We start from the raw sequence: 9532 nt of genomic DNA on the forward strand, positions 1-9532 counted from the left end.
GAGGCTTCTTAGATTTTTCACCTGTGCTATGGTTGCAGAAACAGTTGCACCCAAACAATGTGCCTTCTCTCCACTCTGAAGGCTTTCAGTCTAAGGCTCTGTCAGCTTACCCTGTCTCCCTCTCCATTTTCTTTAACAGGTATTTCCTCTGATAAAATCTTTGCACTTTCAATCTTGAAATTTCACCTGCTTCTTGGGGGACCTGGACTACAACAATACTTAATCATCTTTTCTTTGGTTTGGTCTGAAGACTAAGTCAGGACTGATCAAGTAGGAAGAATCAAGTGACTCCACAGGGGAAAAGGCATGGTCCTAGGGAAACACAGAGTCCAGCTGCTTGGATGAGAGTCCCACGTTGAAATCCTCCTCATTGAGAAGGACTTTGTGCACTAGTCAGTGAGTTTAATGTGTTCTTTTCATAATTCCTTTTTCTTATCCTCTGACTCTCCATTTTCTCTACAGAGAAAATGGATGCAAATTTCGTTTTGCTCAGTAAGTCAGATGCTGACTTTTTTTATGGAACTACACATTTTTTTATGGCTTTTATGTTTTCACATATTGCAGTGGATTCTACAGCCAATTAAATTTTGCAGTCAGACTCTTACATTCCTAAAACACCACATATTAAACAAAACTCCAATAGTGCCAGTGTCAGATAATAAAATCTATATGGTGATTAAAAACAGATATGGTCACTGTCCTCTAGGAAATTTCTGTGTACTGGTTATAGTAATTGTTCAGTGGAGAATGGGAACTCTCCTTTATTTCTTTATTTTTATTTTTTATTGTGCTTTAGGTGAAAGTTTATAGCCCTAGTTAGTTTCTCATACAAAAATTTATACACACATTGTTATGTGACCCTAGTTGCTATCCCTATATGACAGCACATTGCCCCTTTCCATCCTGTCACTTTCTGCCTTCTCATCTCACCTCCAGACAGGAGCTGCCCATTTAGTCTCCTGTATCTACCTGCACTGAGAAGCTCACTTCACGAGTTTTAATTTATGCTTTATAGTCTGGTCTAATCTTCATCTAAAGAGATGGCTTCAGGAATGGTTTTAGTTCTGGGTTTAGTCTGGGGGCCATGTCTTCTGGGGTTCCTCCAGTCTCAGTCGACCATTAAGTCAGGTCTTTTTACATGAATTTGAGTTCTGCACCACATGTTTATCCTACTTCATCAGGGCCTCTCTGTTGTGTTCCCTATCAGGGCAGTCATTGGTGGTAGCCAGGCACCATCTAGCTCTTCTGGACTCAGGCTGATGGAGTCTTTGGTTTATATGGCCCTTTTGTTTCTTGGGCTAATATTTTCCTGTGTCTTTGGTGTTCTTCATTCTCCTTTGCTCCAAGTGGGCTGGGACCAATTGATGCATCTTAGATGGTCTCTCCCAAGCTATTAAGACCCCAGACACCACTCACCAAAGTGGGATGCAGAACATTTTCTGCATAAACTTTGTTATGCCAATTGACCTGGATGTCCTCTGAAACTATGGTCCCCAGACCCCCGCCCCTGCTACACTATCCTTCAAAGTGTTTGATTGTGTTCAGGAAACTACTTACCTTTTGATTTAGTCCAGTGGTGCTGACTTCCCCTGTATTGTGTGTTGTCCTTCCCTTAACCTAAATAACTCTTGTCTGCTATCTAGTTAGTGAATTCTGCTCTGCCCCTCTCCCCACCCTCATAACCATCAAAGAATGTTTTCTTCTGTGTATAAACCTTTTCTTGACTTCTTATCATAGTCGTCTCATACAATATTTGTCCTTTTGGGGCTGACTAATTTCACTCAGCATAATGCCTTCCAGATTAATCCATGTTGTGAAATGTTTTGCAGATTCATCATTGTTCTTTATCCTTGCGTAGCATTCCACTGTGTGTATGTACCATAATTTGTTTATCCATTCATTTGTTGATGAGCACCTAGGTTGTTTCCATCTTTTTGTTATCGTGAACAGTGCTGCAATGAACATGGGTGTGCATATATTTATTTGTGTGATGGCTCTTATTTCTCTAGGATATATTCCAAGTAGTAGGATTGCTGGATCGTATGGTTCTTCTATTTCTAGCCTTTTAAGGAAGCAACAAATCGATTTCCAAAGTGGTTGTACCATTTTACATTCCCACCAACAGTGTATAAGTGTTCCAGTCTCTACACAACCTCTCCAACATTTATTAGTTTGTCTTTTTTGGATTAATGCTAGCCTTGTTGGGCTGAGATGGTATCTCATTGTAGTTTTTATTTGCATTTCTCTAATTGCTAATGATCGTGAGCATTTCCTCATGTATCTGTTAGCCACCTGAATGTCTTCTTTGGTAAAGTGCCTGTTCATATCCTTTGCCCATTTTTTAATTGGGTTATATGTCTTTTTGTGGTTGAAGTTTTGCAATATCTTGTAGATTTTAGCAATTAGACCCCGATCGGATCTGTCATAGCCAAAATTTTTTTCCCAGTCTATAGGTTGTCTTTTTACTCTTTTGGTGAAGACTTTTGATGAGCATGAATGTTTCATTTTTAGGAGCTCCCAGTTATCTAGTTTCTTTTCTGGTGTTTGTGCATTGTTACTTATGGTTTGTATTCTGTTTATGTCACGTATTAGGACTCCTAGCGTAGTCCCTGTTTTTTCTTCCATGATCTTTATCGTTTTCGATTTTATATTTAGGTCTTTGATCCATTTTGAGTTACGTTTTGTGCATGGTGTGAGGTGTGGGTCGTATTTCATGTTTTTGCAGATGGATATCCAGTTACACCAGCACAATTTGTTAAAGAGACTTTCTTTTCCCCAATTAACGGACTTTAGGCCTTTGTCAAATATCAACTGCTCGTAGGTGGATGAGCTTATATCTGGATTCTCAACTCTTTTCCGTTGGTCTATGTATCTGTTGTTGTACCAGTATCAGGCTGTTTTGACTACTGTGGCAGTATAATAGGTTCTAAAATCAGGTAGTGAGAAGCCTCCCACTTTGTTCTTCTTCTTGAGTAATGCTTTACTTATCCAGGGACTCTTCCCTTTCCATATGAAGTTGGTGATTTGTTTCTCCATCTCATTATAAAATGTTGTTGGAATTTGGATCGGGATTGCATTGTGTTTGTAGATGGATTTGGGCAGAATTGACATTTTCACAATATTGAGCCTTCCTTTCCATGAGCAAGGTATGTTTTTCCACTTATGTAGGTTTCTTTTGGTTTCTTGCAGTAGCGTCTTGTAGTTTTCTTTGTTAGGTCTTTTATGTCTCTGGTTAGATTTATTCCTAAGTATTTTATCTTTCTGGGGGCTATTGTAAATGTTATTGATTTGATGATTTCCTCTTTGATGTTCTCTTTGTTGGTGTAGCGGAATCTAACTGATTTTTGTATGTTCATCTTGTATCCTGATACTTCGCTGAAATCTTCTGTTAGTTCCAGTAGTTATCTTACGGATTCTTTGAGGTTTTCTGTGTATAAGATCATATCATCTGCAAATAGGGATACTTTTACTTCTTCCTTACCAATTTGAATGCCCTTTATTTCTTTTTCTTGTCTAATTGCTCTGGCTAGGACTTTCAGCACAATGTTGAATAAGAATAGTGATAACGGGCATCCTTGTCTGGTTTCCCTTCTCAAGGGGAATGCTTTCAGACTCTCTCCATTTAGGATGATGTTGGCTGTTGACTTTGTAGGAATGTCCTGTATTATGTTGAGGAATTTCCCTTCTATTCCTATTTTACTGAGAGGTTTTATTATGAATGGGTGTTGTTGCCTTTTCTGCATTAATTAATAAGATCATGTGGTTCTTATCTTTTGTTTTATTTATGTGATATATTACATTCTTTCTTTTTTTAATGTTGGACCATCCCTGCATAGCTGGTACTAATCCAGGTAAATTTTTGACTAATCTAAGTAAATTTTAAAGGTATTTTAGACAGAGACTTTCTTTTTTGGAGGAGGTGATCTGATTAAAGGGAAGAGACTATAAAATATGATCACAAGTAATAACTAATCCTCCATAATTCAGTTGAAGTTGGTTTTTTGTAAATGTTTATTTGGAATTTCTAAAGCACTTACTTAGAGAGTCCAAGAGCCACATTAGTTCCTGCTTGGATAGGTTCCTTCCAGTTCTTTTCCTCCACTGTGAGTAATACTGACATCTGTGTTAAGTGATAGTGTCAAATTTAATTTGACCATTTCCACAGCTTGTCTTAATCTGTGGATCTACTCTTTCCTAGAGCGGAGGAAGCCATGTATTTGATAGATCTGTTTATATAAAGTACCGATGCAATCTCTGCTTGACATGAAAGATGTCAGCCTTGTGGAGATCATTGGCCATAGCAGCCACTGTGGGTTCATTAATTACTTTCAAGATCTTCAGTCCTGCAAGGTTAGCAGCTTCAATTGTTGAATTTCTCTGTTTTAGATCAAATTCTGCTGGGACAGAAATGACAGCACTGGCAACTGTCATTCCAAGATATTCCACTACCATTTCCTTTAACTTCGAGCCAACATACTCTGGGGAGACCGTGATGGTCTCATTACTTGTCACAGATAACTCAATCATTCCATTTTGTTTAAAACATTAAATGGGTATCTAACAATTTCAGCCTCCAGCTCTTCTGGGGTAAAAGTTTTGCCAATGAATCTTTTGGCATCATATATTGTGCTCTGAGGATTTGAATCTGCCAGCTCTAAGCTTTTATAGCCCACATATACATCGTAGTCAGTAAAGGATAACATGCTGGGTATGCTGATATGCCCATTTTCATCTGGAATGACTTTCACTTTTCCTGTGCCAGGAAAAAACACTCCAGCAGAACAGTAGGTTGTACCAAGGTCAATGCCAATCACTTTAGGAGTAGGCAAGGGCAAAGACTGTTGTGCCAAATAGCCAGCCAACAGGAGAGTCAAAACAGCTGATCTTAAGATGGTGATCCCTCCAGCCATCACAGTCTCTCTTTTATTCAGTGACTATTCTCTACAAAAGCTGTGTGAGACAGTTTCCCATATGTTATCTAACTTGGTTATTATAAGAATATTGTTAGGTTTGCACTCTATATCTTAGCCATAATGAAGATGAGATACGAGCAATTGATATTTAATTAAATATTAACTTATATTTATAATCTGGTATTTTGGTAATAGTTTTATTAGAAGACTGGTTATTTTATTCTTTCTAAAATAGCTTTATTGAGACATTTAATTTTTTTTAGTTTTATTTATTTTGTTGTTCTTGTTTAGACTATATACAGCAAAATATACAATAATTCAGCAGTTTCTACATGTATAATTCAGTAATTTTGAGTTGATTTCATTTTGCCAGTTGTGCAACTACTCTCTTTTTTTCTGATTTAATCCTCCCCACCCCATTAAGCTACACTAACTGCCATCTAAGGTTCCTATATAATCTTTCCAGTTTCTGTTGTCCATTTGATCCCATATAGATAGATCTTAAAAGAGCATAATGCTCAAGGCAGAAGTTTTTTACTAGTTAAGTTAAATTGTTTTTTGGTTTTAAAAAGACATGAGGTGATAGAATTAGCTTAAGGTTTAAAGATTATCTCAGGGCAATAGTTTCAGGTATTTACTCAGCCTCTGTTACTCCAGAAAGACTAGATTCCAGGAGAATTTGAAATTCTGTTCTACTTTCTTTCTCTTTTGATCAGGATTCTTCTACAGAATCTTTGGTTAACACGTTCAGTAATGGCAGCCCAGCACCATCCAGTTCATCAGTCTCATGGCAAAGGAGGCTATTATTCATGGAGGCAATTAACCACACATTCCATTTTCTCCTCCTATTCTGGAGGCTCTCCTTCTTCCTCCATTGCTGCACGTGAAAGAGACCAATTGCTCTGTCTTGGATGGCCGCTTGTATGCTTTAAGACCCTAGGCACTACGTAAAGAACTAGGAGGTAGAACAAAAGTACTAAACAAATTATTAGGCCAATTAACTGGGATGTCCCACAAAACCATGACCCTAAACCTCCAAACCAAGGAGCCAGATTCCATGAGGTGTCTTTTGTAAATATGTATCACACAATTTTGGCCAATTCAGCTTTTTACAAGTGTACAACTTATGACAGCACTTATGATAATAGGCTGTGCAACTCTACTCTTAATCACTGCAATTTTTCCACCACTGTAAGCTGAAACTCAGCACTCCACGAGTAATAACACCCACTTCCCCCTTCTTTCTGCCCCTGGTAATCACTAATAAATTTTGGTCTCCATACATTTGTCTTTTCTTGTTTTTTCATGTAAGTGAGGTAATACAATATTTGTCCTTTTGTGATTGACTTCTTTCAATCAGCATATTGTCTTGAAGCTCCATCCATATTGTAGCATGTATCAAGACTTCATTGCTCCTACTTCTAAGGAACATTCTGTCTGTATTCTTCCAAAACAGACTTATTCGTTCTTCTAGCAGTCCATGGTATACTCAATATTCTTCACCAACACTATGATTCAAACACACCAATTCGTCAGTCTTTCTTATTCATTGTCCAGCTTTCAGATTCATATGAGGTGATTGAAAATACCATGGCTTGTGTCAGGCATACGTTAGTCATCAAAGTGATATCTTTACATTTTAACCCTATGAAGAGTTCTTTTGCAGCAGATTTGCCCAATGCAACATAGCATTTGATTTCTTGCTTGCGGCTTCTACCAGAATTGATTGTGAATTCAAGTAAAATGAAATCTTTGACAACTTCAATCTTTTCTCCATTTATCATGATGTTGCTTATTGGTCTAGTTGTGAGTGAAGATTTTTGTTTTCTTGAAGGCTGTCACTTAAACTTTCTCAATTATATATCCTTTTCTCAAATGGGGTGGTTATCCTGACCATTTTTCAGGGTATATGTGAACGAAGGAGCCCTGGTGGCACAGTGTTTAAGTGATAGGGCTGCTAACCAACAGGTCAGCAGTTCAAATCCACTAGCTGCTCCTTGGAAAACCTATGGGGAAGTTCTTCTCTGTCCTGTAGGGTCGCTATGGGTTGGAATTGACTCAATGGCAACTGGTTTGTTTTCGGTATGTGAGTGAAAGGAGTTGATAACTATGAAAAAGTTTGTGCACCCCAAACCTGTGGAAAAGTGAGAAGTAGTTTTCATTTTCCTATGACTTCTCGGAATTGAAAAGACACCCCTATTAAAAAGCCTCACTCTTCCCTTCAGTGTCCCTGTTCTCATTTGTTAGTCAAAGCGTCTTTCTGTTCACAGGCTTCTGTCATTCTTTAAAGCAATTCTGAGTAAATGCCCTCAGGTACTACTTAGCTGAATTATTTCAAAATCCTACCTCCTGCATCACTGTTTTCTTTCATAGGCATAAGGAAAATAGAGGGGATTGATACATAATGCTTATATGTATTTTACACTCGCCAGTATGACGTTTCCTGACTATTCTGCCATCTAGTAAGAGCCCGGGCTTTGACGTCAGATAACTCTAGGTCTGAATCTCAGCTTGGACATTTAATCCAAGTATGATCTCAGGCATGTAACTTAAATGTCAATACATTTAAGTAGTGACACAAGCTCTATGCCCTTGGCTCTGAAACAGGATAAAATATGCTTTTCTTCCAGTACTGTCGAAAAGTTTAATTAAAATACAAGGTATCAATAAAATGACTGGCTCAGTAAAATACTTAATTAATATACATCAGCAATAAAACTTTGTTTTAATTATAATATGAGAATTAAATTGATGTCCCTTTCCTTACCTAATGGTCTTTCACATTGTTACAGACTAAGTGCACCAGCAGCAAGGGCCCAGCTGGAAAGATGAAACATCAGTCTATGTACAACCAAGTCTGGGGTTCTAATGTAAAACTTGTGGTAAATGCTGTGTAGTTATGAAGCAAGTGGTCAGAGAGTTTGTGATCCTTTGAATCAGGAAGTGCTATATTTATCTATAGGCGATAAAAAAGCATTTATCTTCATGTTTCTGTAGATCTGCCTCAACTGTGGCTTAGCTGTAACTTGTCCAAGGGAAATATTTAAAAGATGCTTAATTCTTGAGTAGTAAATGCAGTCAATTTTGAGGAAAATGTGGTTGGTCATCTTTTTAATTTCAGAATAAATTTACTATTCAGTCAATTCATTTATGGAACATTTACTGAACACCTACTGTGTAGCAGAAATTGCTGAAAGCACAGAGGTAAAACGGTGAGCAAAATCAAATTGTGAGCAAACTACACAGAAATTCCTGCTTTCATTGATCTTTCATTCTAGCAAAATATAAGTAAATAAAATTAGACAAGCAAAATATATCAGAGTAACAAATAAATATGAAGCTCAGGGATTACTAGCCATTTATGGCTAAAATATATTTTAGACTTAAGTTTACAATATTAAAGCTAGATTTGGTGAACAGTTCAAATCTGTAAGAATTACACTCTCTCTAGCAACAAGAAACAAGACGATTGTAAGGCTGTTTAAAATTAGGGCATATGGTTAAGCAAAAGTTCAAAATCTCTGCTTTCAGAATTTTTTAAAAGTTAGTCATTAAAGGTAGGAATATGTAGGAATTATTCCTCTGCTGTTTTCAAAATTTCCAGTATTTAGTAAGTGCTTAGTAGCATGTAACAGAAATAAATAAAAATTAAATATCAGTGACACCTATAGCCATATAGTTAGTATTAGAAGGGGCACTAAGTACAAATTCTGTCATTGTATAGATAAGACACCTGGCCCAGGGAGGAGAAGGTGCTGACACAAAATACACAAAATCATAAAGCAGTCAGTGTGAAAGAGGAAAGCTAGAACTTAGCCCTGCTTTTTTCCCAAGTAATTTTTAAATAATCAGATTTTATCATCATCGTGGTGAGGCAATGTATTCGATGTTTGACATATCTCATTATCTTTTTCCCATGTTAGCATGATTTTTTTTTTACAGGATGAGTAGTAGAAAATTGAGTCTGAGCTTGAGTGGAAATGCAAAGCATTTACATTAATCAAGTTACCTGGAAATTCAAAATCCACTTGCAATTGCCCTTAAATAATAGCTTCCACTGGGTGTCCCACTGTGAGTTCAGCATGAGTCTTACAGGTCTCATAGATCCTATATTATTTTCAAGTTTGTTCCAGAGATAATTCTAATTTCTGGGATTGTTTGCATTGTAGACCTTCCCAGATCTTCTGGGTGTGAATGATCCACTGCTCAATGTGCAAAAACAAAAGTTAAGAATTCTGGTTTCTCCTTCAATGCCAATACTTCAGAATCTACAACAGCAACTTGTAACACTAATAGATATGAGTCATAGTATTGCATGTAAAGAATATAAAATCCTTAAACCTTTGAGATTCTGATGCTATAAATCTCTGGTGGTTGCTATGGTTAACTGCGTTCGACTCACTCCCAACCCTGACTCACGGCATCTCATGCAGAACAGAATGAAATGTTGTCTAGTCTTGTGCCATTCTCATTATTAGGAATCAAATCATTGTGATTCATAAGGTTTTCAGAAGTAGACTGCCAGACTTTTTCCCTAGTCCATCTTAGTATGGAAGCTGGGCTGAAACCGCTTCAGCATCATAGCAACGCTCAAACCACCACTGAAAGAGCTGGGTGGT

The 9532-nt window shown here is 37.3% G+C and overlaps 1 pseudogene; it reads right to left on the minus strand.

Annotated features, from left to right (window-relative positions):
* Positions 1–3778: 3778 nt before the first annotated feature.
* Positions 3779–4910, minus strand: LOC101353178 (heat shock 70 kDa protein 13 pseudogene; annotated as a pseudogene).
* Between the last annotated feature and the right edge of the window lie 4622 nt (positions 4911–9532).

Source organism: Trichechus manatus, unplaced genomic scaffold (genome assembly GCF_000243295.1).
Source record: "Trichechus manatus latirostris isolate Lorelei unplaced genomic scaffold, TriManLat1.0 scaffold00130, whole genome shotgun sequence".
In the NCBI taxonomy this organism is placed as follows: Eukaryota; Metazoa; Chordata; class Mammalia; order Sirenia; family Trichechidae; genus Trichechus; species Trichechus manatus.